The 25,677-nt window shown below is 39.5% G+C and overlaps 2 non-coding genes across 2 annotated transcripts; both read right to left on the reverse strand.

Moving 5' to 3' along the window:
* Nucleotides 1-13,284: 13,284 nt before the first annotated feature.
* LOC120281490 lies at nucleotides 13,285-13,390 on the reverse strand. The gene has a single exon (XR_005542630.1). It is a non-coding gene; the product is annotated as a small nucleolar RNA R71 (small nucleolar RNA).
* Nucleotides 13,391-24,079: 10,689 nt separating this feature from the next.
* LOC120281438 lies at nucleotides 24,080-24,184 on the reverse strand. The gene has a single exon (XR_005542577.1). It is a non-coding gene; the product is annotated as a small nucleolar RNA R71 (small nucleolar RNA).
* Between the last annotated feature and the right edge of the window lie 1,493 nt (nucleotides 24,185-25,677).

Consider the following 25,677-nt stretch of genomic DNA (forward strand, 5'->3'; position numbering starts at 1 on the left):
GGGTGACATTTTGGTGTGCTCTATGTGGAGGAAGACACATGTGGAGCTTATTTAGTTTGTCCAAACTAAGGATGGTGTGGATGATGGACATGTGGAAGAGGCAGGGGAAGCTCATGATTTTCCAATGCTTGGCATATCCCATCAATCTTTACAGATCTTGATGCCTTACCTCCATCACCTTCCATTCGTCACAATCACTCTATCCAATCTTATGCAGATGCTTGTTGAATATCAAGTGGAAGCTCAAAAAGAATCTCTGGCTTACAGAGATTGTACCTGAGGAGGCCTGTCGAAGAAGAAAATAAGAATGGAGTTTGCTCCTTCTGGGAATTGATCATCTCTGCTACCTTTTCTCTTGTTTTCTCTTAGCAAATCTGCATAGTTTTTGTTTGCTTGTCTTTTTTGATGATTTTTCTTTGTCTTTTTCTTTTTCCTACTTATGATTTTGAAATGAAAGAGCTTATGGTTTTGTGTTGGAATTGCAAGTGTGGTTCAGTTGTAAACATGATCAACATAATTTTTGACCTGCTTAAGAAACATCAACCCAATTTACTGTCCTTAGGACTCGAGAAAATGTTGATGGAATTAAGAGGTTTTGCAAAAAGTTTCAGAACTAGTCTTCGGTTGCTATTCTGACTACTGACTATTTTGGTGGTATTATCATTTTGTGAAAGCGAACTTTTGGTGCCATCATTCCCCTATCGATATCCAGAGTCGCGCTTCACCAGGTAATCTTGTTGGCGCTTCCTGAAGATTGGATGCTTTCTATCTTGTATAGTTATCAGAGGATGGACACTCAGAGGATGTTCTGGAGAGAATTCTGAGGTATCACTAACTTAAATCTCCCCTGGCTCATCATGGGCGATTTCAATGCTACTTGTTCCCCATCTGAGCATAGGGGTAATTCTTTTTCTTACTATGAGGGAAAGGCTAACTGTTTTTCAGATTTTATAGTTGGTAATTTTTTGCTTGATTTGGGGTATGTGGGGGAGGACCTTACCTGGTGTAATGGACAACTGGAGCTTTCCCGTTGGTGGGCCAGATTGGACTAGTGTTTGGCTAACCCCCTTATGGACCTCAAATTTTGGTTCTTACTTGAATTTTTATTTGTTGCATTTTTCTTTTGATCATGCTCATCTTTTTCTTGTCGCTTATTATCGCTTTTCTGAAAAAAATTGGATTTTTCATTTTAATAGTTATTGGCTTGACTACCTTGAATGTGATCGTATCATTAATAGTGTTTGGAAGTCTAATGCTAATTCTAGTCCTCTTCATGCCTTCACACACTATGTTAATTGGACTAAGACCAAGCTTATTTATTGGATATGCATAGGTTTAAATTATTTAGATAGAGATATTAAAGACATTGAGTTAAGAATTAAGGAGATAGAGGGTTCTGATTCTATCGTTGATGATCTCTCTCCTGATTCTTGTGACTTCAGAGTCCTCTATAATAGGCATAAGGCTTTACTTTGTCAGAACTCCTTGTAAAAGGCCCAACACTCTCGTTTGATGTGTGTTCAAAATTTTAATTTTAACTCTAGTTACTTTCACAATAATGCCCACATTCATAGACATAAAAATCACATTGCTCATATTATAGATGGTCATAGTAATGTCTTTACTGATAGATCTCACATTGAACATTGTTACTTGACTCATTATTCCAATTTTGGTCTAAGCATAGTAAGCACTCTATTTATGATATTTTGCTTGCTCTCCCTGAGAATCTTGAGTGCATTTCAGAGTTTGAAAAGGTTTCTCTTATCAGACTTGCTATTATAAAATTATTACTAAGATTTTGGCCAATAGACTTAAAAATGTCTCGCCCTATCTGATTGGTAGAGATCAATGTGGTTTCATCATGGGGAATTGCCCAATGAACAACATTTTGGCTGTCCAGGAGGTAGCACACTCTATTGAACATGATTTTAAGGACTCTTGTAGGATGATAGTTAAAAATAATGTTAAGAAATCATATGCCATCTTGAGTTGGAATGCTGTTTTTGCCAATTTAATTAAAATGGATTTCCCTCCTATTTGAGTCTCTTGGGTCAAGTCCTGTCTAGCTTCAGCTAGGTACTCTTTCCTCATCAATGGTCAACCTTCTAGCTGGATTTCTTCTTCAAGAGGAGTTCACCAAAGATATTTGTTATCTCGTTATTTTTTCATTCTTACTTCTCATAATCTGTCTGATATTCTAAATAAAGCCTTAGATATGAATATAATTCCAGGATTTGAGCCTAGATTTAGTCTTAATTTCAATCATCTTATGTATGCTGATGACCTTCTTTTGGTGACTAAATCCAATAGGAAAGTTGCCCAAAACTGTAAGTTATTCCTTTCCATATACTCTCGGTTGACTGGGCGGAAGCCTAACTTTCCTAAATCAGCAGTTTATTTTCCTAGTTGGCTTAATAAAAAAGTGTGCAAAAGTATAAGTTCAATTTTGAACTTTAAGATTGGCAATTTTACTTTTACTTACTTGTAAATCAATCTCACCCATAAGGCTCAGTTTGAATCTCTTTTGGCCTATGGTTTGGCGAATTTCCAAAACTATTACCATTTGGAATCACAACTCCATCTCTAAAGCTGGTAGAGTTGTTTTAATCAATAGTTCCATTCTCTTAGTACCTCTTTACCATCTCTCTTCCTATCCTCTTCTAGATGGTATTTTGGACTCAATTGCCAAACTGGCTAGGGATTTCGTTTGGGTTAATAGTGGCAATCATAGTGCCATCTATCATGTGAGTTGGAACATTGCTACTCTTGATTAATCTAAGGTGGGTATGGGCATTAAAAATCTCAAATTGACCAGATTTGCTTTGTTTGCTAAGCATATTATGAGGTTTTTGAATTGCAAGGAGGTTGATTAGGTGGAAATTTTAAAACTGAAATATATTTCAACTCATAATTGGCTTTTCGATCCCCCAACTAATTATTCTTGGGTTTTTAGGTTATCCTATAAAACTACTGATCTGATTAAGCCAAGTATCTGGATTCAATCCGTTAATCTACAATCTATTTCCTTATTTAATGACCCATGTTGTTTTGAAATTCCTTTGGCCTACAAGCCAACTTTTTTCAATATGGACATGGATTTTGAGAATATTCAGGTTCGGGACTTAATTGAGGAGGAAAAATGGGATCATAGCATGCTTCATAATTCACTTGGTCCCAGGTTGGATTCTTCCACTTTAACTAGGAGCAGCATTGTTCCTAATGCTGTCAATACTTGGGTTTGGTACCCTCCTGCCAACTACAATATACTTTCTTGGAATATTTGGTTAAAAGTTTGGAAGCTTAATGTTGCTTCTAGAATCAAATTCTTCACTTGGCTTTTTGAACATGACTCCTTCCACTCTTTGTGTCCTCTGTGGGACTGAGTTTGAAAATATGAATCACTTATTTCTCAATTGCTTTAAAGTCAGGGATATTTGGATTAGCATCAATGTTTATTTATAAAGCATAATTTGGGAACCTTGCTGATGGTGGATGGTTGAATTTCCAGGATTGCAGGCATCCAAATCAAGCTGTATCTATAATGCTGCTACTTTTTGGCTGATTTGGAAAGCCTGATGTGATGTATTATTCAAACGCATTCAACTAGATTTTGGGAGAATTTCTTATAAGCCCATCAATAACTTTAAAGAATACATTAGTGGGATGAAGCTCAAAATAGGGAAGTTTCTTTTAAACTTAGATTTCCACTTTTGGTATGGATTTTTATTGTTTATTGATGCTTCTTGGTCCAGTGAGGACACAATAGGTGGAATAGGTTTCATTATTATCTCAAATGACAAGAGAATTTTTATGGCAAGATGCCAATAGGTATAAGCTCAATTAAGCCTAGAGACAGAGGTGAAGATAATGTATTGGGCACTTCAACTATTTGCTCAAGGAGATGTCAACATTTGTTGAATTTTCACAGATTCTGCTGAAATTTTACATGCCATTGAATATCAAGAGGGGCAAAGTATGTCACGCCAAGACTCAAGGGCCCCGGAACGTGACAACAACCATGGCAACCCGAGGAGGGATACCACACCACGATACCTTTGAGTCATTGCAGGGTTAACAAAATCTTTGGTAACAAAAGGAAATTGAAAGATAAGTAGAGGAAGCATCAGCAACAATAATATATGATATAAGGGTTCAAGAAATATCCAAACAAACAACCATGAAAACAGAGTGTGAATACACTATTGGATCCATATCCTTATACAGCGTACTTATGTTATAAAATAAACATATAAGATATAGGAGGTGAGTGACACACCCCTTGCGTGTGACCTGCAAGTGCATGGGTTTGTCGAAGTAATAATACCCCGATGAGTGGATAGTCAAATCCACAGGGAATAGTGATCAGAAACACAAAGATTGCTACTTAACTAAAGTGAAGATGAATCGATAGTAGTGTGAAAAAATCAATATGCAAAGAACTAAAGAAAGTAAGAGGCGCAATAAAATGAGAGGAAGGCAATCGATAGAAAGTGGAGCACCCGGACATTGCTCCCCCTAAGACTATTGCTTCAAGTGCAAGACCAACTATTAAGCTCCTGACTGATGCTTAATGAGTCTTGGAAATCCTAAAATATATGGTCCTAAACCTAAGTTCAACCATAACTAACTCTATACTATGCCCCGACGGAGAAATCACTCAGTCTCAACACCTCACATTGTGTACAGTTGCAAGAAGCTCTAGGGATTCCAAGTGATAAACCCTATTCCCTAACATAGGTCTAACCCTTTGGTCCAGGTAAAATACCCCTAGTCACAATTAAGCCCCATCACTAAGGATTACTTCAACGCTTTACTTTGTTGCTCACGCAACTAAGCCCCAACGGAGTTCCTCTCTTAGCACTTCACTCTATTGTGACCGCTAAAAACCTCTGGAACATGGAGGAAGGATAAATCACACCGAAAGGGAAAAGGGATATTCCGGTACCTCTCGATTCACCCTCTCGACCCTCTCTAATCTTTCTTTGTCTAACCCTCATGGTGTGTCACTCACTCACAAGGGTTATCAATGTAGACTCTCAACCCTAGTGTCACTCTAAGGGAGAAATCAATCAACAAGCATTCAAGATTGAAACTCAATTAAAGACACCAATCAAAGAAATATAATAAAAGGTCAATGAAACAATAACATCCTAGGGTTTACAAGTCCAAGTACCCTCTAAGGGTTTAGCTCTCCATGGAGCAAGATACAATCAATAATAAAATGGAAAGTAAAAACATGCAATCTATAAGTAAAACCCCGTTGGTATTCGTGTCGATGGTCTTGTGGAGTAGCCTCGTCCTCTTCAAAGGTTCCCTTGTCAAGCCTAGGGCACACCACGCCGGATCGGTATCGACGAAAGCTCCCCCAATAACTCTCTTCGAAAGGAACGCGCTATTGGAGGCCGTAGAACCACTCCAAAAATCTTGCCAAAGCCCCTCTAACCCCTAGCCGGAAGGCTCTCTAAAGTTGGGGAAAAGATGGAGAATAGATAGAAAAGAGGATTCTAAAATCGGGCTGAATCGCGGCTTTATATAGGGCTGGAATCGGGAATCCACACTGGTGTGTAAAATTCCCAGACGCCCATGTGAATCTGCAGAACTTGTTTTTTACGGCATGTGAACAGTAACAACCACTGTGGTTTGCACAGTACCTGCTACAGTACTCCGCCAAAAACACTCCCGAATCCACACTCTTCATCGAGGCAACATAAATGGGCACACGTCTATGCCGTAGATCGCGTCACCTTTTCAATAAGGGATAACATTGACAAAGATCTTGCTAACATTGCACAAGTTGGAATACACAAATGTGACTGCCTTTGTGCCCCTCCAAACCATGTAATTTCTTGAGCGCATGGAGGTTGGCACAGATTCACGTATCTTCAAGCACAACTTGTGTCTTCACATTTGTTTACTCCAAGATTCCATCAACAAAGTGTAATCGCAATCTACTTTGGCTTTCTTTCTCTACATTTGGCTCCACAACCCTAAATGCACACAAGTAACACAAATACACATATATTAGTGCTAAAATTTGATAAAAGTAATGCTCACCGTAAGAAAAGAATACTTCATATTACTAATACACAAGCACTTATCAGTGAGCAGAGGAAGAAAGCTAGCAAAGACCCAGCATACTGCTTCACCGCCACGCTACTAGCTGCTAGAGCCGAGGAAGAAGAAAGAGGTGGTGAGTAACCTAGGTCAGTCAGTGAGTGGGTTAGCACAATTCTGAAAAATACCAAACTGAGTGGAATAAACATCAACAACCAAGCTTGTGCAAAATGCATAAACTTTGAATTATACAACAATTTGCAAACTTGTACTTATAAATATAGATTATATCCATAATCATAAAAAAATGATACAATTGCCTCAAATAAGGGTTTCTCTTTCAAAACAATCATTTTCAAGAATAATATGAGTTATAAAACCTTAGGCTATGAAACTCATCATAAAACTCATTCATTTCAAACACAAGGACTATTGCAAAAATGTTTAGCATAATAATCAAGAAGTGTCAAATAATACACTGCATGAAAGCAAGTTTGTAAAAGGTCTAGAAAACCCTCTAAAGTGTAGCTGTGTCCATGGCTAAGGTCAGAGCTGTCAAAGCCCTCATGACCTTGATGTTGATACACCAGTTCTGTATGGCGACTCTGGAAACCTAATGTATCATCTAATTATGCTCTAAGTGCCACTTGATATGGATAAGAAAAACCAAGTCCTCTATGCCACCTCTAAAGGCTGGCCCGTGGGGATCCCCTATTGCAGCAAGCGGGTTACAACCCCATCACCATCAAACCACACGAAGGTATAACAACAATATAACAATTGGTACATAACTAGGACAATGTTCATATGCCGGGAATGAGCTTCATTCCTCATAAATGAATATCACAAGAATAGTGTGCGTGTAAGAGTCATACTTCAATTCAAACTCGATAAATCAATACATATATATATATATATATATTCCAAGAGATTTGTGTAATCTAAACCCTACTCATAACTTAGGCGAGAAAACCTCAGGCATGCTAATCCTCCACTGGCTCATTGCCTTGAGGCGAGCTTTCACCACCTAACCATCCAGCACACACACACAACAACAACAACAACAACAACAACAACAACACACAACAACAACAACAACAACAACAACAACAACAACAACAACAACAATTAAACAAAGCAAACCAATAACTGAAACACTAGGTTATAAATGCCATGAACCCCTAACTGGATCCTAGGGTTGACTCAAGACTAGCTTCCAAGGTTCCCAAAGAACTCCTAAGGGTTTGAGCTTTAGTCTAAACCAAAAAATTCAAAGAAACAACTAAGTTTAACCAGTGGTATAGTATCCAAGAACCCTAGCAAGCAATGGTTCATGGATTCAACAATTCAAGGAAACATGGCAAGGAAATTCACTCATTCTATCTCTCAAAGCAATAATCAACAAGAAGAACCAAGATCAAACCATTAACCAACTATAGATCATCCATTTTCCATCAATAAGAAAAAGCAAAAAGAAGGAAACTTACCTCAAGGATTCAAGTATCAAAATGTATGAATCTTGACTTTAAGGTTGAAAGAAGAATGCTAACTAACCTCTATTCTAACTCCAAAGGAAAGCACAAAGAAGAGGTGGAAGAAAGGAGAAGAGAGAAAAATTAAAGAGGTAGCCAAAACAAAAGCCTTAAAAACTGGGCAGGAAGCGCCTCGCAAGCACCATGCGGCGAAAAGTGTTCATAGGCACCCACCTAGGTACGCTCGTTGGCACCCTGCGAGCACAAGTCACCAGTCTGGAGCATCCTACGCCCACCTGAAGGGAGCAGGTGCCTTGTGGGATCGTGCTTAGGCACACCCTGCACCCACCTCACCGATGCAGTCGGCTTGGCGGCTGCACAATGAGCTCGGGCACAAGACTCAGCCTTCGGTCTAAGTCATGATGGTGGGCACCCATGCGCAAGTACCACAGTATAAGCTCAAAAATGGCTTGAATGCGCTTAGACAGTCCCGGTCTCAATTACCAAGTTAAATAAACAGGCCCGAACAATTGTTCGAGTCTTTACACACAAAAAGGGGGCGACACACCTCAGAGTAACTAGTGAGTTTCAACTATTATGAACAACATTAAAGGACTGCCCAATCAAGAGGAGGACATGCAAATTAAGTTGATCCCTAGGAAATGGAACACCATTCCTAATAAAGTTGCTGCTGAAGGAAGGAATTACCCACAATTATCCCTTTTTCCATCAAGGGAGAGAGAGGCCACAATGGTTGATGAACATCCACACTATCTTTGGGTTTGGCTTTTAAAGTCTTGTTTGTTTGAACATCTATTTTGGTTGTTGATTGTTTTCTATTGAGTATGTTTGATTTTAGTTGTTGTGTTGCTCAATTATAGAATAAAAAGATTGATTTGTATATTTAAGTATTTACATATTAGTTATATAGATACTTATTTAACATAATTTTTTAGTTTCGAACATATTTTATGTTAAATAATTTTTTTATCAACCATTGCCTAACATTTGTTTGGTTATGAATTATTATACTTATTTCATTTCAAGCTTGATCTTTTAGGGTATTTAGTTAATAAAATTTTGTGTTTCTCAAATTTTAATATAGCAAAACATCCCCATGTTGCAAATACACAATGTATCTTTGAATTTAAAGAAAGAATTATTTTAAATCTAAAATACTATTTGTTTTTTTTAATTATGTATTTATACTTCATTCTCATTCTCCTTTTCATATTTTTGGTTAGCTTCACCAATGGATGAATGTCACGCCCTAGACCCAGCTAACCCGAACTAACATGTGGACAAATGGCAACAATCCCATAGGGCCTAGACCCGACGGGTCTACAAGGCCTCAAAACCTGTCTCAAAGTAGAAATATAAACCAACTATTGAGTACAAATTTATCTAATACAAAAATACAACACAATAAAGGGGTCTAAGAATCCAAAATACAGAATAAAAGGTTTTTAGACTTCATACATTGGGCTGTCAAGATGTGTGGGAAAGCATTCAAATAACGCAGTATTTATATACACTTATAACCAAAGACTGCAGGTCCTTAACACCATATAGGTATTATATAAATAAGCACATTGGTACATGTAAAACATAACAAAAATTATGCATATCTGTACTATATATACAAGCTAATGCTAATAGATGCAGGTTATCATCCAACTATATAAATATATACATTAAGACATACCTCGCAAGAGTTTAGGCATGGGTTTAGGTGTCACTAACTATAAAGAGAGTTCAAGAATAAACCAAGGTGTACAAACATTCACTTAAGTATAAACAAAATGTTTCAGCTTAGCACATAATCACCAAACCCAAAAATCACAATTGTAGGAGACATGACTACAAACATGCAAGTTATAAATACAACCTTTAACATGGTTGAAACTCATCTCTACACTTAACATCACTCTAGAAGAACAAACTGTACTAAAATAACCATGGATTAAACAAAATATTGAAACTAAAGCACACATTAACAATCGCCACAAATTTCTACAATAACAACCAAGCTTAGAAGACCTAATACTAAGGTCACAGCTTCTACGACCATCCAAATGTCGAAGATTCTAACCTTAAACAATTGCCAATGAACTAGATAATAGTCCGCCCTCCCTCGTCATTGACGATGCCAAGGCACTGTGACTAGAAGTTCTCCTCTTCAAGGCTACAGTGACTCGGGAGAGATGTGAGGAATTTAATCAAAGAGCAGTGACAGAGTTAGAGGGTATTCGGCTCAAGGGAAAAACTTGGAATGAGAAAAAAGGGTCAAATGGAACTGTCCTTTTCTTTAACAAAAGGATTAAGACAAATGCGGGCCACATAGAATTTTTTGAGAAGTTTGTCTAAATATGAGCTCTAGATTGCATCAAACTTATCAGCAAAGCTTAGATGATACATCATTTTAGGAGCATATGATAGGCTGTCATTGCCCCATTTGTTAGATGCACTCTATGATAAATTTTTAGGGTTGTTTGTAGGAAAAATAATATTTTTATTAGGATGCAATTAACTAGCACAAAATCTGATTAAATTAAAAAAAGAGTGGAATGATCTAGCCTGGGATTAAGCGTGCAAAAACATTGTCCTATCATTGAATTGGCTCCCTTCGTGCAGCATAGAATGCCCTCACTCCAATGCCAAGATATGCTAACTGATAAGTGCTTGTACGATATGAATGCAAAGCGTTCATTCCTTATGTTGAGCATTACTTTTCTCGGGTTTTTACTTTAATATGTGTGTTTTTATGTTACTTTCGTGCAGGTAGGGTTGTGAGGCCGATTATGAAGGAAAGAAGCCAATGTGGATCACAATGCACCGATTTTGGAGGAAATTTAGCTAAGGTTCAAAAGCGAAGACATAGGTCGGGTGTGAGATGCTAGAGTGTGTGCCAACCTCCTCGTATTCTAGTTGGCACATCCATTTGGAGGGGCACAAAGGCAGTCACACTCGAGCATTCCGACTTATGCACATAGAACAAGAGCTCCACCAACTTGCCTATCATTGAAGAAGCAAGTGATCCACGACGTGAACGTGTGCCCGTTTGCGTTACCCCGATGAAAATATAGATTCGGGAAGCTATTTAGGCAGGGCACTGTAGCAGAAAAATGCAGCAATAGCGTAGCAAAGTACTGTAGCAGTACTGTTCACAGTCGGCCGAGAAAATAGGTGTTTAGAGAATCCACACGGGCGTGTGAAAATTATCCACGCCCGTGTGGAAATTCCACATGGGCGTGTGAAGCATCTACGCCCGTGTAGTCGCCCGATTCCAGCCCTATTTAAAGCCGATTCAGCCCCGATTTTAGTATTCTTTTCTCCATCTTTTCCCCAACTTGAGAGAGGGCTTCGGCTAGGGTTTTGAGGGGTATTGGCTAGGGTTTTGGAGAGGTTCTATGGCTCTGACATCGCGTTTCGTTTGGAAGAAGGTTATTGGGAGAGCTTTCGTCGGCATCGATCCGACGAGGTGTATCCTAGGCCGGACAAAGGATCCCTTGCGACGAGTAGAGGACTCTTCACAAGACCATCGACACGACCATCGAGGGGGTTTTTATATGGATTCATTGCTTTTACATTCTATTTCTTTGATTGTACTTAGCTCCATGGAGAGCTAAACCCCTAGTGGGTACTTGGGTATTTGTGAACCCTAGGATGTATTTGTTTCATTGAATCTCTTTATTATGCTTTCAATTAATTGATGTTTATTGTGAGTTCCAACCTTGAATGCTTGATTGTATGAACATTTCCCCTAGAGTGACACTAGGGTTGAGAGTTCTGGTTGGTAACCTTGTGAGTGAGTGACACACCACGAGCGTTAGACAAAGCTAGGTTGGAGAGGGTTGAGAGGGTGAGTCGAGAGGTACAAGAGCGTCCCCTTTCCCCTCCGACGTGATAGATTCTACCTCCGTTCCTCGAGTTCTTTGCGGTCACAATAGAGTGAATGGTCTAAGGGATGAACTTTCGTTGGGGCTTAGTTGCACGTGTAACGGAGTGAAGCGTTGAGGTGATCTTAGTATCTAGGGCTTAATCGTGGTTAGGGACATTCCATTTGGACCAAAGGGTTAGGTCTATAATTAGGAAAAGATTTATCACTTGGAATCCCTAGAGCTCATTGCAACTCTATGCGAGTGCGAGGTTGAGAGGTTATCTAATCTCTCCTCCGGGACATGTATAGAGTTAGCCATAGTTGACCTTAGATTTGGGACTATGTAATGAAGGATTTCCACGACTCACTATTGCATTGATTAGGAAGCATAATAGAGGGTTCTTGCACTTGAAGCGATCATCCTAGGCGGAGCATTATCCGAGTACCCCATCTTTATCGATTGCCTTACCTTCTCCTTTACTCGTGCTCTCTTACTTGTTGATTTTAATTTTGAGAATTGAATCATTGTCACACTTATCACTATTGATCTTTCACATAGCTAAGAAGCGGATTAAGTGTTTTTATTCCCTACACCCTGTGGATTCGATACCCGCTCACCCGGGATTATTACTTCGACAAACCCGTGCACTTGCGGGATATACGCAAGGGGACCTTGTCACTAACCCACCATGAATATTTGCTCTTGATGTAGCACATTTGGTGAGGAGATTTTGTCCAAGTGTCACCAAGGTTCAGGTCTCTCAAGTAGCAAAGATCTCATGAGATGTGAAAACAAAGGAAGAGAAGAAGTCACCATGACTAGGGTTAGGGTTTCTCGGCCCTTTTATAATGGGAGATCATCTAATGACAATAAAAGGAGCCATTTCAGAGAATCAACTACCCAAGGAAAGAATAAATTAATGAAAAAAAAATCTAAGGAAAGAATAAATCATGATCAACAATCCAAGGAAGCAAAAAATAGCATGGAAGAAATAAATCAGGATCAACAATGAAAAGGACAGAATTAATTAGAATTGTCAATTTAAGGAAAATTAAATAAGATGATTGATTCCATGATTATCAAAGATTGTTGCCAAAATAAAAGTAGAGAATAAATTAAGGAGATCACATGATTAGGTTTGGGTTTATGAGATGGGTCCGAGATCCACATCTATGAATTGAAAGGTCGGGCAAAAAAAGGGGGAGAGCTCTCCGTTCCTGTTCTCTTGTAGCTGGATTCTCCTTTGAATTATCCCATATCCAATATCGTTAAAGCAATGTAACTAGTGCATGCACCTCTGTATCAGCCTATCCCTTTGACGGCACTTGTGACTTTTGTCACCAAAACGAAGATGACTCGAGGAAATCCTTTGGCATTTGTTAAAGAAGATCCTGAAATTGAGCATAGAATGCATAAAAGGGGCAAGGAACCTGCACAAGAATAGAATTTTCCAGCTAAAATAAAGGTTGAAGAATCTGACAATATGGCAGAACAAGAAATGCAACAAAGAAGACTTTCAGATTTTGCCTGACCTACAGTTCGTGGGACACAGTTGAGCATTGTTAGGTCACCAGTTGTAGGCCAAAATTTTGAGTTGAAGCTAGGTTTCATTCAGATGGTTCAACAGTTTGCATAATTTAATAGGTTAGCCGATGAAGACCTGAATTACCATATTGAGAATTTATTTGAAGTGTGTGACATGTTGAAGATCAATGGGGTTTCAAATGATGTAATTCACTTGAGGGCATTCCCATTCTCATTGAAAGGAAGAGCCAAACAGTGGCTCCATTCATTGGCAAGAACTTCCATCACAACATGGAACGAAGTGGTAGAAACTTTCCTGGCAAGGTATTTTCCTCCAAGAAAATCAGTGAATCTTCAAAATAAGATCTCTTCGTTTGTTCAGATAGAGCTAGAATCATTATTTAAGACATGGGAATGATTCAAGGATCTCTTGTAGAAGTGTTCACAACATGGGTTCCCCGAGTGGATGATCATTTACACATTCTACAATGGGTTGAACCCAAGCACTAAACAACTTCTTGATGCCACCGTGGGAGGAACATTGGGAAACAAGACCCCAGAAGAGGCCCGCTAGTTGATTGAAGATATGGGCTTAAATAACTACCAATGGAATACAAGGGAGAAGAAGAAAATGGCCAGAATTCATAAGATCGATACGGTTATATCCTAGGCAGCCCAAGTAGAGGCATTAAGCAAGAAATTGGACACTTTAATTTCACCAAGAATGGCCGTGATCATGAGTTGCGATGGTTGTGGGGGTTCACATATGCCATCCGATTGTCCTATCTCAATTGTTACTTCAACCCCAATTGAACAAGTAGATTTTGTAAGCAATTCAAGAAGAGGATAAGGCAATCCTTAAAGCAATACCTACAACCAAGGGTGGAGGAACCACCCAAATCTCTCATTGGGTAATCAAGGGTAGCAAAAGACCGCTGCCCCACCAGGATTTTAGCAAACATCTTTGATTTTGGAGAGAGTTTCAAAGTTATAAAGGGTTTTGTCAAAGTTCATTCAGTTAACCGACACAAGGTTCCAAAACAGAGAGGCAACACTCCACAATCACACCACTTCCTTACACAATTTCATGAATCAAGTGGGACAAATAACGAAGTCATAGGTCGAAAGACCTCTAGGAAGCTTTCCAAGTAACACCGAGACTAACCCGAGAGAGCAAGTGAAGCCGATCAGTTTGAGGAGTGGTCAAGAGCTCCAAGAAAAGCTCACTGCTAAGAAAAATTATAAAATTATTCAAGCAAAAACCCTCATTGAGAATACTACTAAAATTTCTCATGAAAGACAAGGGATAAGGTTCAAGACAAGGAGAAGGGGACAGCTGTGTCACCCACTTCGTATACTCCAAGAATTCCTTATCTGGTGCATTTGAAGAAGGACCAAACTGATGAGCAAAACAGGAAATTTATGGATTTATTCAAATAGTTGCACATCAACATCCCGTTTGTGGAGGTGTTGTCACAAATGCGTCGGTATGCAAAGTTCTTGAATGACTTCTTGACCAACAAGACAAAGATGGAGGAGAGTGTAGCTGTGGTTTTGGAAGTTAATTGCTCAGCAATGCTTTAGAAAAATTTGCCGAACAAGATGAAATATCCGAGAAGCTTCATCATGCCATGACGTTGGGAGAGGAAAAGGTATTGGCCGAATACAGGGCTAGTATTAATGTCATGCCATACACACTGTTTCAAAAATTGGGGTTAGGAGAGCAAAGGCTAACCCGCATGATGTTACAGCTGGTCGATTGCTCAGTTCGTCATCCTAGAGGTATAATTGAAGATGTTTTAGTGAAGGTTGACAAGTATGTTTTTTCTTGTAGATTTTGTGGTGCTTGATGTTGATGAAGATGTGGAGGTTCTACTATTTCTAGGGAGACCATTCCTATGAACTTCCAAGGCTCTCATCGACATGGATTGAGGTGAGATGACACTACGCATAGGAGAAGAGAAGATCACATACCGCCCCGCCAAAGCAATGAAGCACTCTCTTGACTTTGATGACTCATGTTATTTTTTAGAAGTCAATGATGAGATTGCTAATGAGTATTTGCAGGAATTTTTGCATTTGGACACATATGAGGAGTGGTCGGACATTGAGGAGGAGAAAATGAGTAATCATGTAGAACAAGTCCTCTAAGAGCAACCAAAAGGAGGATTTCTAAAACAAATTTTTCACCGCATCAAGAGGTTGAGACGTCACCACCAAAAGCATTCCAATGCACTTGGAGAAAAGCACACAAAAGAAGAGCGCGATATTCTCTCATTCGGTAACATGTTTAATAAATTCTCCTTGAGTATGTAGAATTTCTGTCATTCATGTGTGCAGGTTTTAAATAAGGAAATTTTCCATCTCTATGAGCCACCATGAGGTAAGGACAGATATGTCAAGCTAAGTGATGTTAAACAAGCGCTTTTTGGGAGGCAACCCAAGGTTTTAGTTAATTTCTAGGCTAGAATTTTATTTCGGTAGTAATAAATTCATGAGTTCGTGCCTTGATGAATTCTTGTTGGTGTCGGACTTTTCATGGAAAAGTTTTGGTGATTTAAATTGATTTTCATGTATGTGGCATGGTTTAGGGTGTAATTCATATTTATAGTTGAAGAATTAGTGTTAATTTGAAGTTTGGAGTTTCGCGTGGACTGTCTGCAGAAATTTTGCAGTTCACACGATCACGTGGAATTTCCGCGCGGCCGTGTACAATACCCACGTGGGGGTGTGGAATTTCCACACCCCCATGTGGCTTACAAGAACATGAAGGGTCACTATTAATTGTCTTCATCCCCAAAAAGCCCTTCATCCCCCACTTCTCTATCTTCAATAATCCCAACTTTTGGAATCCAAAACTAATTTTCTTTATCTCCTTGGAGATTTAGAAGTTTTTTGCTGGCATTTTCATCAAAATATCTTCTCTGATTCACACCAGTAAGCCCTCACTTCTCCTCACCCTCTCCATGCCTTCATTTTCAAATCCATGGTGATTTCTTGGTTTTTAGATGCTATTTTTCACGGAATATATTGTCAAAACACTCTACAGTGCATGCAAAACAAATTTTTGGAGGCTTTGGAGCCTGCATGGGCTGGATGCCACGTGGCCGCGCAGCCACACGACCTTGTGTCCCTTCTGCGAGCCAAGCCTTGCACCCATGTGGATTGGCTGCCGCGCGGCAGCACACCACATAACCGTGTGGCTGGCCTACTCGATAGCGTGGCCGCTCGGCCTAGGCAAGAACGTGCCCATGCGCCCCCATGGGTTGGAAAAGTGGCAAACATAGCCAAGAAGTCACGTGGCTCACCAACACACCTACGTGGAGCCCTGTTTTCACTGAATTCATGATGAACTAACTTCTTTTGATTCTTTATTCATAGGTATGGCACCTAGGACCAAGAAAGGGGCTCAAAAACGTCCTCACCAAGATAGGGAGCCAACCCCACTACCAGAGATCGAATTTCTGACCCTACACATCAGCAAAGGTTCGAACGTCTCTAGAAGCTTACATTTGGATAGTCACGCTTCATTGACTGTGATGCACTTAAGGAGATTGGACTTGTTGATGAGGTTAGAGAGCTTGTTAGAGTGGGAAGTTGAGACCGACTTCTTTCCATTCACGATCCCGTCCGGTGAGACATTACCTTGTAGGTTCTTTCCTTCTTCTACTTTGATCGTTCCATGGCCAACACCGATTTTGACAAGGAGAATACTATTCATTTTCGAGATTTTGGTTGGCCTCATGGGATGTCGTTGACCTAATTTGCAGTCTTGTTTGACCTATCTGACGAGGACTATGTTTATACCGTGGAGTACACACAGCTATTCAATGATTATCCTCCTGGCCTCACTTCGAGTTAGGTATTTCATGACTTATGCGGCGGTTACAGAGTCATCCCTAGCTAGTAGAAGAGCTCTCTACTTGCACGACTAGCACACAGGTATATACATGCTGTCCTCAGTAGGTTAGTGATAGGTCATAGTGATGGGACTGACACACTTCGCCGAACTGATCTTTTGTACCTCTATTATCTGACTCAGAGAGAGCCCCTTCATTTGGGTATGTTGTAGCCGACTACCTCTGACATCAGAGTGAGTATCTGTGTAAAGGAGCATTGTTCATTGGTCCATACATTTCTCAGCTCCTATTCAAGATGGGTCTCCTTCGTTCAATGTGATGGGAGGAGAAGATCAGTACCCCTGCACCTTCGGGATTGGTCACTCTCTGATTTGATGGCCATAGTGCATCGCACATGTTTAGGTGGGTATGCACTAGTGGAGCCATCTTCTGAGGACGATGATGAGCTTGCTGAGGCTACTGATGTACCACCTATAGGAGAACCCATGGATGTAGCACTAGTCGCAGCAGCACCAGGAGCATGATATGATCCTGGCCCACCTTCCACTCCAGTACACGAGCGACTGGCTCGACTTGAGGCTTCAGTAGCCACCATTCTCGAGAATCAGGCACGGACTCCGGAGCACCTTGAGAGTATACAACAGACATTAGATGAGGATATTGCCTCTGATTCACACCAGACGCCGACGCTTGAGGCATCCCACTCATGAGACTTTCTTTTATTTCCTTATGCTTTTATTTGTTTTGTTAGTATTTTGTGGATTTGTGTACTCAGAAAGGCTTCACATTCTGAGAGTTATCTTCATGTTTTGTTTTGTTTTGTGAATATATGCTTTATTGTTCTATATATATGAACTCGTGCATCTTTTCTATTTTGTTGAGGTTCACTGAACCCCTTGTAATTCGTGTAGATGGCCTTGAGAGTGACATTGATGATGTTTTCATCATGGACATGACTGTGTGACTTTGTCGCATGAGCTTGTGAGCATCACAACCAGTACAACACAGCACACCCATGAGTTAGACTTCACCAAAATATTAATGAGGAGTTCAATGGAGTATTGTTTTGATTGCTTTCCCACACACATTATGCTTTTATTGATGCTATTTTTATTCTGTTTACATGCGTACATTGAGGACAGTGTACATCTTAATTGTGAGGGAGGGTTTACCTTATACATGTCTCATATTTGTTTTTTCTTCATGAGCATGCTCTTGTTGCCAATGAAGGTTCATCTTAGTGTTGAGAGTTTAATTCTTAGTTTTGGAGGTTATAAACACTAGGTTTTATCATGATCTAGTTTTCATCAAATTTTCTTTAATATTTTTGTCTGATTGCTACTTATGTACTCTTCTCACTCATTAGACCTATGAAAACTCTAGTTCATTATTTTTGGGACTTTAGTGTTACTAGTTTTATTCGAAAAAAAAAATCATAAAATCAGAAAATGTGAAAAAAATTTCAGAATTTTTTTTGATTGTACATAGGTGGAAAGAGCTACCACCTATGATGTATGTAGCTACTCTCATAAGTCGGATACTTGTTTTGTCCTAATGAGAGAAAGAGCTATCTCATGGGATGAGTGAAAGTTACTACCATAGGTAGAAATAACTACCACTCGAAAGTGTGAAAGCCACTCGGGGGCCACTCGGGAAAGGGCTACCTTAGAGGTTGTGTGAAAGTACTACCTATTCTTTTGTTTATAAATAAGTCCCTTCTCAATAAGAACTTTGTAGTAGACATAGTGTTGACATTAGTTGAGTTTTTCACGCACACACGCTTTCGGACTTTATCAATAGTGAAATTACTTGTCGTTTTATTTGCAATCTTGTGCATGTTTGATGATTGGGACGTAAGTATACGTGTCGATCTCATAATAAAGTGTGCTGAAAAGCAAGGTATAAATCCTTAGGGAAAATAAAGTCTACTAGTACTAATCCTTAATCCAAGAACTAGCCTATTTAAAATTGTGTGATGTAAAGGCAAATAAAGAAGAGAAAACAGAATTCAAATTCACTAAATCAAATATGGTCAAACAAGTAAGGGAAATGAGGTGCTAGGGCATAGACTCGCTCTAGGGTTTTGTAAGTCCCAGACAAAGGTGGTAAGTTTAGCAATCCTAATTGAACCAAGAGAAATCTTAAAGTATACTATCCCCTTTCTTAAGGTGAATAGTAACTAATCCGGTTTGGTGCTGATACATACACCCCGGATCGCAATGCACTCTATGAAAGCTTAACAAGAATTAACAAAAATTCATAAAGTAGATAACCCTTTTGTTGAAGTGAGATCTCTCTCTAGATCTACTCTTATGGTTTGCAAAGAATACGGAATTACCTAACAATTCACTCAGAAGGATTGTGGGAGGAGAATTCTCGACTTCAAATTAACCCATCTCTAATCTTACTAACAAATCCCCTGCAATCGCGGTTTTCCTATGCTAGGTGTGTCTCTCGACTTGTCAACAAGCACATCAAACAAGAAAATAGGGCTTTTACCTCAATAGCATTCAAGATAATAAAAACACTAGATTGAATTCAAAAGTGAATGATTGCATTTAGAAATTAATATAAGCATAAAAGATTTACAACCAATGTCAATCAAATCTAAGCCTAGAGTTCATCTATTCCCAAACACCGCTAAAATTAGTTCTCCATTATAGGATAACAATCATACAATCCAGTATAGACAATAAGAATTATTGAAAGCATTAAAATCCTATTTTCTATTGTGCCTCTTGAGATTGCTAAAGAACTTCCCCCTTTCAATCCATAAATGCCGCCAAGGTGCTCCTTGATGGCTTTTATCCTCCTCCTTAAAGGTGGGTAAGTCTCCTCTCCTTGATGAATCATCATTAGAAACTTGGAGAAATCTCTACCCTCATTTCCAAAGCTTGGCTGTCAAAAGATTGTTCTAAAACCTCATCAGAATCTTTTATACCTAGCCATTTATGGGCAGCTTATGTCTATAAGAACTAGGCTGTAAGGAACTTGAGATGATGGGTCACGTGCCTTAGGGGCTGACTTACGGCCGTAATTCCTGCTTGTAAGGTCTTCTCTTTTTCTTGGTTGGAATTTTCAAATTCAAGATATTCTTTTCTATTAGCTACTATTGGTATAGTTTCCAATCACAACCATGGTGCACGTAAGCTTAATAAAGTAGGACAAAGTTAGTGGTTAGGCAGACGCCCCATTGTTAGTGGTGTTGCAATGAATGTAGTGGATCATCCTCCATGCCCAATTTATGGCAAGAAGCGCTGGATCATAATTTTCTTTCGATGGCTCTTGTGACAGCCCTTATGGGACTAAATGCTCCCTGTAAACTCCTCTAGGCAACCATTACTATCCAGCTTACTGGCTTAAGTCCTACTCGTAAATCCCTTAGTTTAATCCTTATACTCCCCTTTACAGGCACAAGTGTGCTTGCAAGATTCTCTGCCTAAGGCTTACGGCCGTAAGTATGGCCGTAAGTGGTTCTGTCTGGCCTGTTCTTCAATTATTGATGTTGAGAGAGCTCCATCTTCTTTATTTTGGTTCTTAATTACTTCTTTTGGCTTTCTCTCATCCTTAAGCACTGCCCGGTATCTGAGAATATAATTTCTACCATGTTTAGCATCATCTTCCACATAAATACTCTGATATACACCGAATAAGTGTACAAAATAATATTAAATCATGCATAAATGTACACTTATCACGTGGTATCTCTTTGTTTTAAGCTATTGTACATCGATATGTGTATATATATATTCTCTTCACATTGAAAAAGCTTTCACCTCAAGAATAAATTCTTTAGTTGATCTAATGTATGAATGTTTTATAACGATTAATACAAAAAACAAAAAGAAAACTATAACAATTAATAAAAAAAAGGAAATCCAACTATAAAGAAAAGTGATGTAACCATGCATGCATCCCTTCAGCACAATTTAAACAAGAATTATAGAGTACAGTAAGCTTAGTTGCTAAAATTTCTTAATATATATGGATGGATACATACCCATCCATTCATTAAATTTTTTGCACGGCTTTAGAAGTAAGTTTGGGTGCTAAAATTCTTAAATATGGGTGGATAGTGGATACATAACCATCTTACAAAGTACAATAAATTTAACTTCTGAAATTAGTAAACATAGGTGGCCTACTGTAAGGACCATTGAGTATACCAATAGCAATATGATGATATGCAGTTTCAGTTAAGTGAATACCATTCCAATTCATATATGTAGATGGATCAGTGCAAACACTTGCTTCTGGTAACCCACAAAACACTGATGAATTGAAGTTGTACAATCCACCACCACCACAACAAGCCCGTAAAGTCCCACTATTAAATCCTGAAACATCAGCCAACCAAATTATATTAAAAATAATGGTTTTAATAGCTTGACATGCATGTATCCTCTAATTGAACAAATGCTAGTTTGAATGTATAAATAGAACTTTATTTTAAAATAACCTCACCGAATTGTTGTGGAGAATCGACAAAAGAGATCACAAGGCTATAGTAATCAGCATATATGATCCTTGCTTGTGGATATATGAGCTGTAGCATCTTTAGTGAGTTTTGAAGAAAAGAGTTATGGTACTCAGCTAAACTATTGAGTTGGTTGAGGCATCCATTTTGTGGATCGTATGCGGCCTTATTTGTGGTGTAAAACATCGTTAGAAAGATCGGTAAGCAACCCATTGGTAGGTTCCCAGGTACCACCAATTGAATGATACCTTGGTTGATCAATCTCTGAAAATTTGACAAATGATAAGTGCTTGTGTACTAAGAATATGAAGTATTCTTTTCTTACAATGAGCATTACTTTTATCAGGTTTTATCGCTAATACCTATGTTTTTGTGTTCTTTTGTGCATATAGTGTTATGGAGCCAAATAGAGAAGAAAAAAGCCAAACTAGATTGCGAATGCATTATGTTGATGGAATCTTAAAGTGAACACACGAGATAATGCAAGTTGTGCTCGAAGACATATGAGTGTGTGCCAACATCCATTATGCTTGATGGAATATGTTAATTAGTGGGGCACAAAAGTAGTCACACTCATGTGTTCCGATTTGTGCAAGGCTAGCAAGATTCCCGTCAAATGTGCTTTTACTTGAAAATACAACGCGATCTACAACATATACGTGTGCCTATTTTTGTTGTCTCCATGAAAAGTGTGGATCCGGGAGTATTTTGGTGGAGTACTGTAGAACGTTATTGCAGCAAATCAACATAGCAATTTACTGTAGCAGTTAATGTTCATAAGCATCTGAAAACAGATTTCCTGCAGATTCACACGGGCGTGTGGAAATTTCACATGGCCGTGTGGATTTTTGATTCCAACCTATATAAAGCCACGATTCAGCCCGATTTGAGAATCCTCTTTTTCATCTTTTTAACATCTCTTCCCCAACTTTGGAGAGGCTTGCGGCTAGGGTTTAGAGAGGCTTTGGTAAGGTATTTGGAGTGGTTCTACGATCTTCGACACCGCATTCCGTCGGAAGATAGTTATTGGGGGAGTTTTCGTCGGCATCGATTCGGCGAGGTGTTCCCTAGGCTTGACGAGGGAATCTTTGAAGAGGCCGCGGCTGCTCTACAAGACTATCGACATGAATACCAAGGGGTTTTTATTCATAGATTGCATCTCTTTACTTTTGACTTCATTGTTGATTGTATATTGCTCCATGGAGAGCTAAACTCTTAGTGGGTGCTTGGACTTTTAAACCCTATGATGATATTGTTTCTTTGACCTTTTATTATGCTTTCCTTAATTGATGTTTTTAATTGAGTTCCAATCTTGAATGCTTGTTGTGTTGATTTTCGCTTAGAGTGATACTAGGGTTGAGAATCCATCTTGGTATTCCTTGTGGATGAGTGACACACCATGAGGGTTAGACAATGCTAGATTGGAGAGGGTTGAGAGGGTGAGTCGAGAGGTAGCGAAGCGTCCCCTTTCTCCTTTGGTGTGATCTACCCTACCTCCATGTTCCAAGAGTTCTTTGTGGTCACAATAGAGTGAAGTGCTAAGAGACAAACTCCGTTGGGTCTTAGTTGCGCGAGCAACAGAGTGAAGCGTTGAAGTAATCCTTAGTATCTAGGGCTTAATTGTGATTAGGGGTCTTTCGCCTTTACCAAAATGTTAGATCTATATTAGGGAATAGGGTTTATCACTTGGAATCCCTAGAGCCTAAACCAACCTAGCACAGTGTGAGGTGTCGAGACTGAGAGATTTCTCCGCCTGGGCATAATGTAGGGTCAGTCACAGTTGATCTTAAGTTTTTGGACCGTATGTTTAAAGTCTCCACGACTCATTAGACATTAGTTAGGAGGTATAATGATTGGTCTTGCAGTTAGAACAATAGTCCTAGGGGGTGCAATGTCCGAGTGCCCAACTTTCTATCGATTGCCTTTCCTCTCATTTTATTGTGCATCTCTTTGTTATTTTCTTTAGTTATTATCATTTTGATTTTGTTCCCACACCTATTAATTCATTTTCACCTTAGTTAAATAGCAATGTTCGTGTTTCTGATCACTATTACATGTAGATTCGACTACTCACTCACTGGGGTATTATTACTTCAACAAACCCGTGCACTTGTGGATCACACGCAAGGGGTGTGTCAATTTTTTGGCGTCGTTGCCGGGGAATAGGCGTTTTAGAAACACTTTGCACTTTACTATTTTAGCTATCCATCATTCATTCTATTTCACATTTTCTTATTCTTCCATCGTTCTGATTTGTTTTTTTTTCTTTGGTTGCAGCTCCAGGTTATGACTCAAGAGAACCCTTCGACATTGGTTGAAGGAGACCCTGAACTTGAACGAACACTTCATAGAAGGGTAAAGAACCTGCGCAAGAACAGAATCATTCAGCTGAAATAGAGGATGAAGGATGTGAAAACATGGCTGAACAAGGGGGCCAACTATGAACTCCTTCAGATTTTGTTAGACCTACTATTCATGGGACATAATCAAGCATTGTAAGGTGACTAGTAGCAGTCCAGAATTTTGATTTGAAGCCGGCCTTTATTCAGATGGTTCAACAGTCCATACAATTTAATGGGTTAGCCGATGAAGACCCGAACAATCATATTGAGAACTTCCTCGAAGTGTGTGACATGTTGAAGATCGATGGGGTTTCTGATGATGCAATTTACTTGAGGGCTTTCTCATTCTCTTTGAAAGGAAGGTCCAAACAGTGGCTCCATTCATTGCCAAGAGCTTCCATTACAACATGGAATGAAATGGTCGAAGCTTTCCTTGCAAGGTATTTCCCTGCTGGAAAATCGGTAAAGCTTCATAATGAGATATCTTCATTTCTTCAGATAGAGCTTGAAACTTGTTTGAGACTTGGGAATGATTCAAGGACCTTTTGCAGAAGTGTCCACAACATGGGTTCCCAGAGTGGATGACCATTAATACATTTTATAACGGGTTGAGCTCAAGCAACAAACAACTTCTAGATGCCGCCACAGGAGGTACAATGGGGAACAAGACCTCCAAAGAAGCCCGACAATTGATTGAAGAAATGGGTTTGAATAGCTACCAATGGAATGCAAGAGAAAGGAAAAAAGTGGCCGGACTCCATGAAATTGATGCGGTTACATCCTTGGCAGCCCAAGTAGAGGTATTAAGCAAGAAATTGGATACATTGACTTCACTAAGGGTAGTAGCAATCACAAGTTGTGCTGGTTGTGGTGGTTCGCATATGCCATCCGATTGTCCTATTTCAATTGCTACTTCAACCCCAACTGAACAAGTAGACTTTGTGGGCAATTCGGGAGGAGGACAAGGAAATCCTTATAGTAACACCTACAACCAAGGGTGGAGAAGCCATCCCAACTTTTCTTGGAATAACCAAGGGCAACAAAAGGCCATGGCACCACTGGGTTTCCAACAACAACAACAAGCCCCGAACATGGAGAATCGAGTTTCAGGCTTGGAGACTCGGATGACCGATCTAGAGAATGCTTTGACTAGATTTGTTCAATCATCGGATCCAAGGTTTTAGTCAGTTGAAGCCACACTTCGCAACCACACCGCTTCATTGCATAACTTGGAGAATCAAGTGGGGCAAATTGTGAAGTCTCTATCTGAGAGACCTCAAGGGAGTTTACCTAGCAACACCTAAACCAATCCAAGAGAACATGTGAAGGCGATCACTTTGAGAAGTGTCGTGAGGTTGAGGGTAGGCTTCCAAATGAGAAGACCAATGTTGAAGCAACCGAGGTCATGGAGGTTGAGGATTGAGCAACCAAGGAGAAAGAGGTGGCAACCCCACCTTACAAGCCAAGGATCCATTATCCTTCGAGATTGAAGAACGACCAAAATGATGAACAATACAAGAAGTTTTTGGGTCTATTCAAGCAATTGCACATCAACATTCCTTTTGTGGAGGCGTTGTCTTAAATGTCTCGGTATACAAAATTTTTTAAGGATCTTTTGACCAATAAGAGGAAGTTGGAGGAGAGTGCATCGGTGATTTTAGATGCTGCTTGTTCAGTGGTGTTGCAAAAGAATATGCCAAACAAGAAGAAAGACCCCGAAAGCTTTATCATCCCGTGCAACATTGATAATATGGGTGAAGAGATGGCATTGGTGGATTCAGGGGCTAGTATCAACGTCATGCCATACTCGTTCTTCAGAAGCTAGGCTTGGGAGAGCCTAGGCCCACTTGGATGACACTTCAATTGGCGGACCGAACGGTTAGGCATCCGAGGGGTATCATTGAAGATGTGCTTGTCAAGGTTGACAAGTACATATTTCCTGTGGACTTTTTAGTGTTGGATGTCAACGAGGATGTAGATGTTCCATTAATACTTGGGAGGCCATTCTTGTGCACTTCCAAGGCACTTATTGACATGGACGGTGGGGAGTTGACACTGAGGGTT

This window comes from Dioscorea cayenensis, chromosome 17, assembly GCF_009730915.1.
Source record: "Dioscorea cayenensis subsp. rotundata cultivar TDr96_F1 chromosome 17, TDr96_F1_v2_PseudoChromosome.rev07_lg8_w22 25.fasta, whole genome shotgun sequence".
In the NCBI taxonomy this organism is placed as follows: domain Eukaryota; kingdom Viridiplantae; phylum Streptophyta; class Magnoliopsida; order Dioscoreales; family Dioscoreaceae; genus Dioscorea; species Dioscorea cayenensis.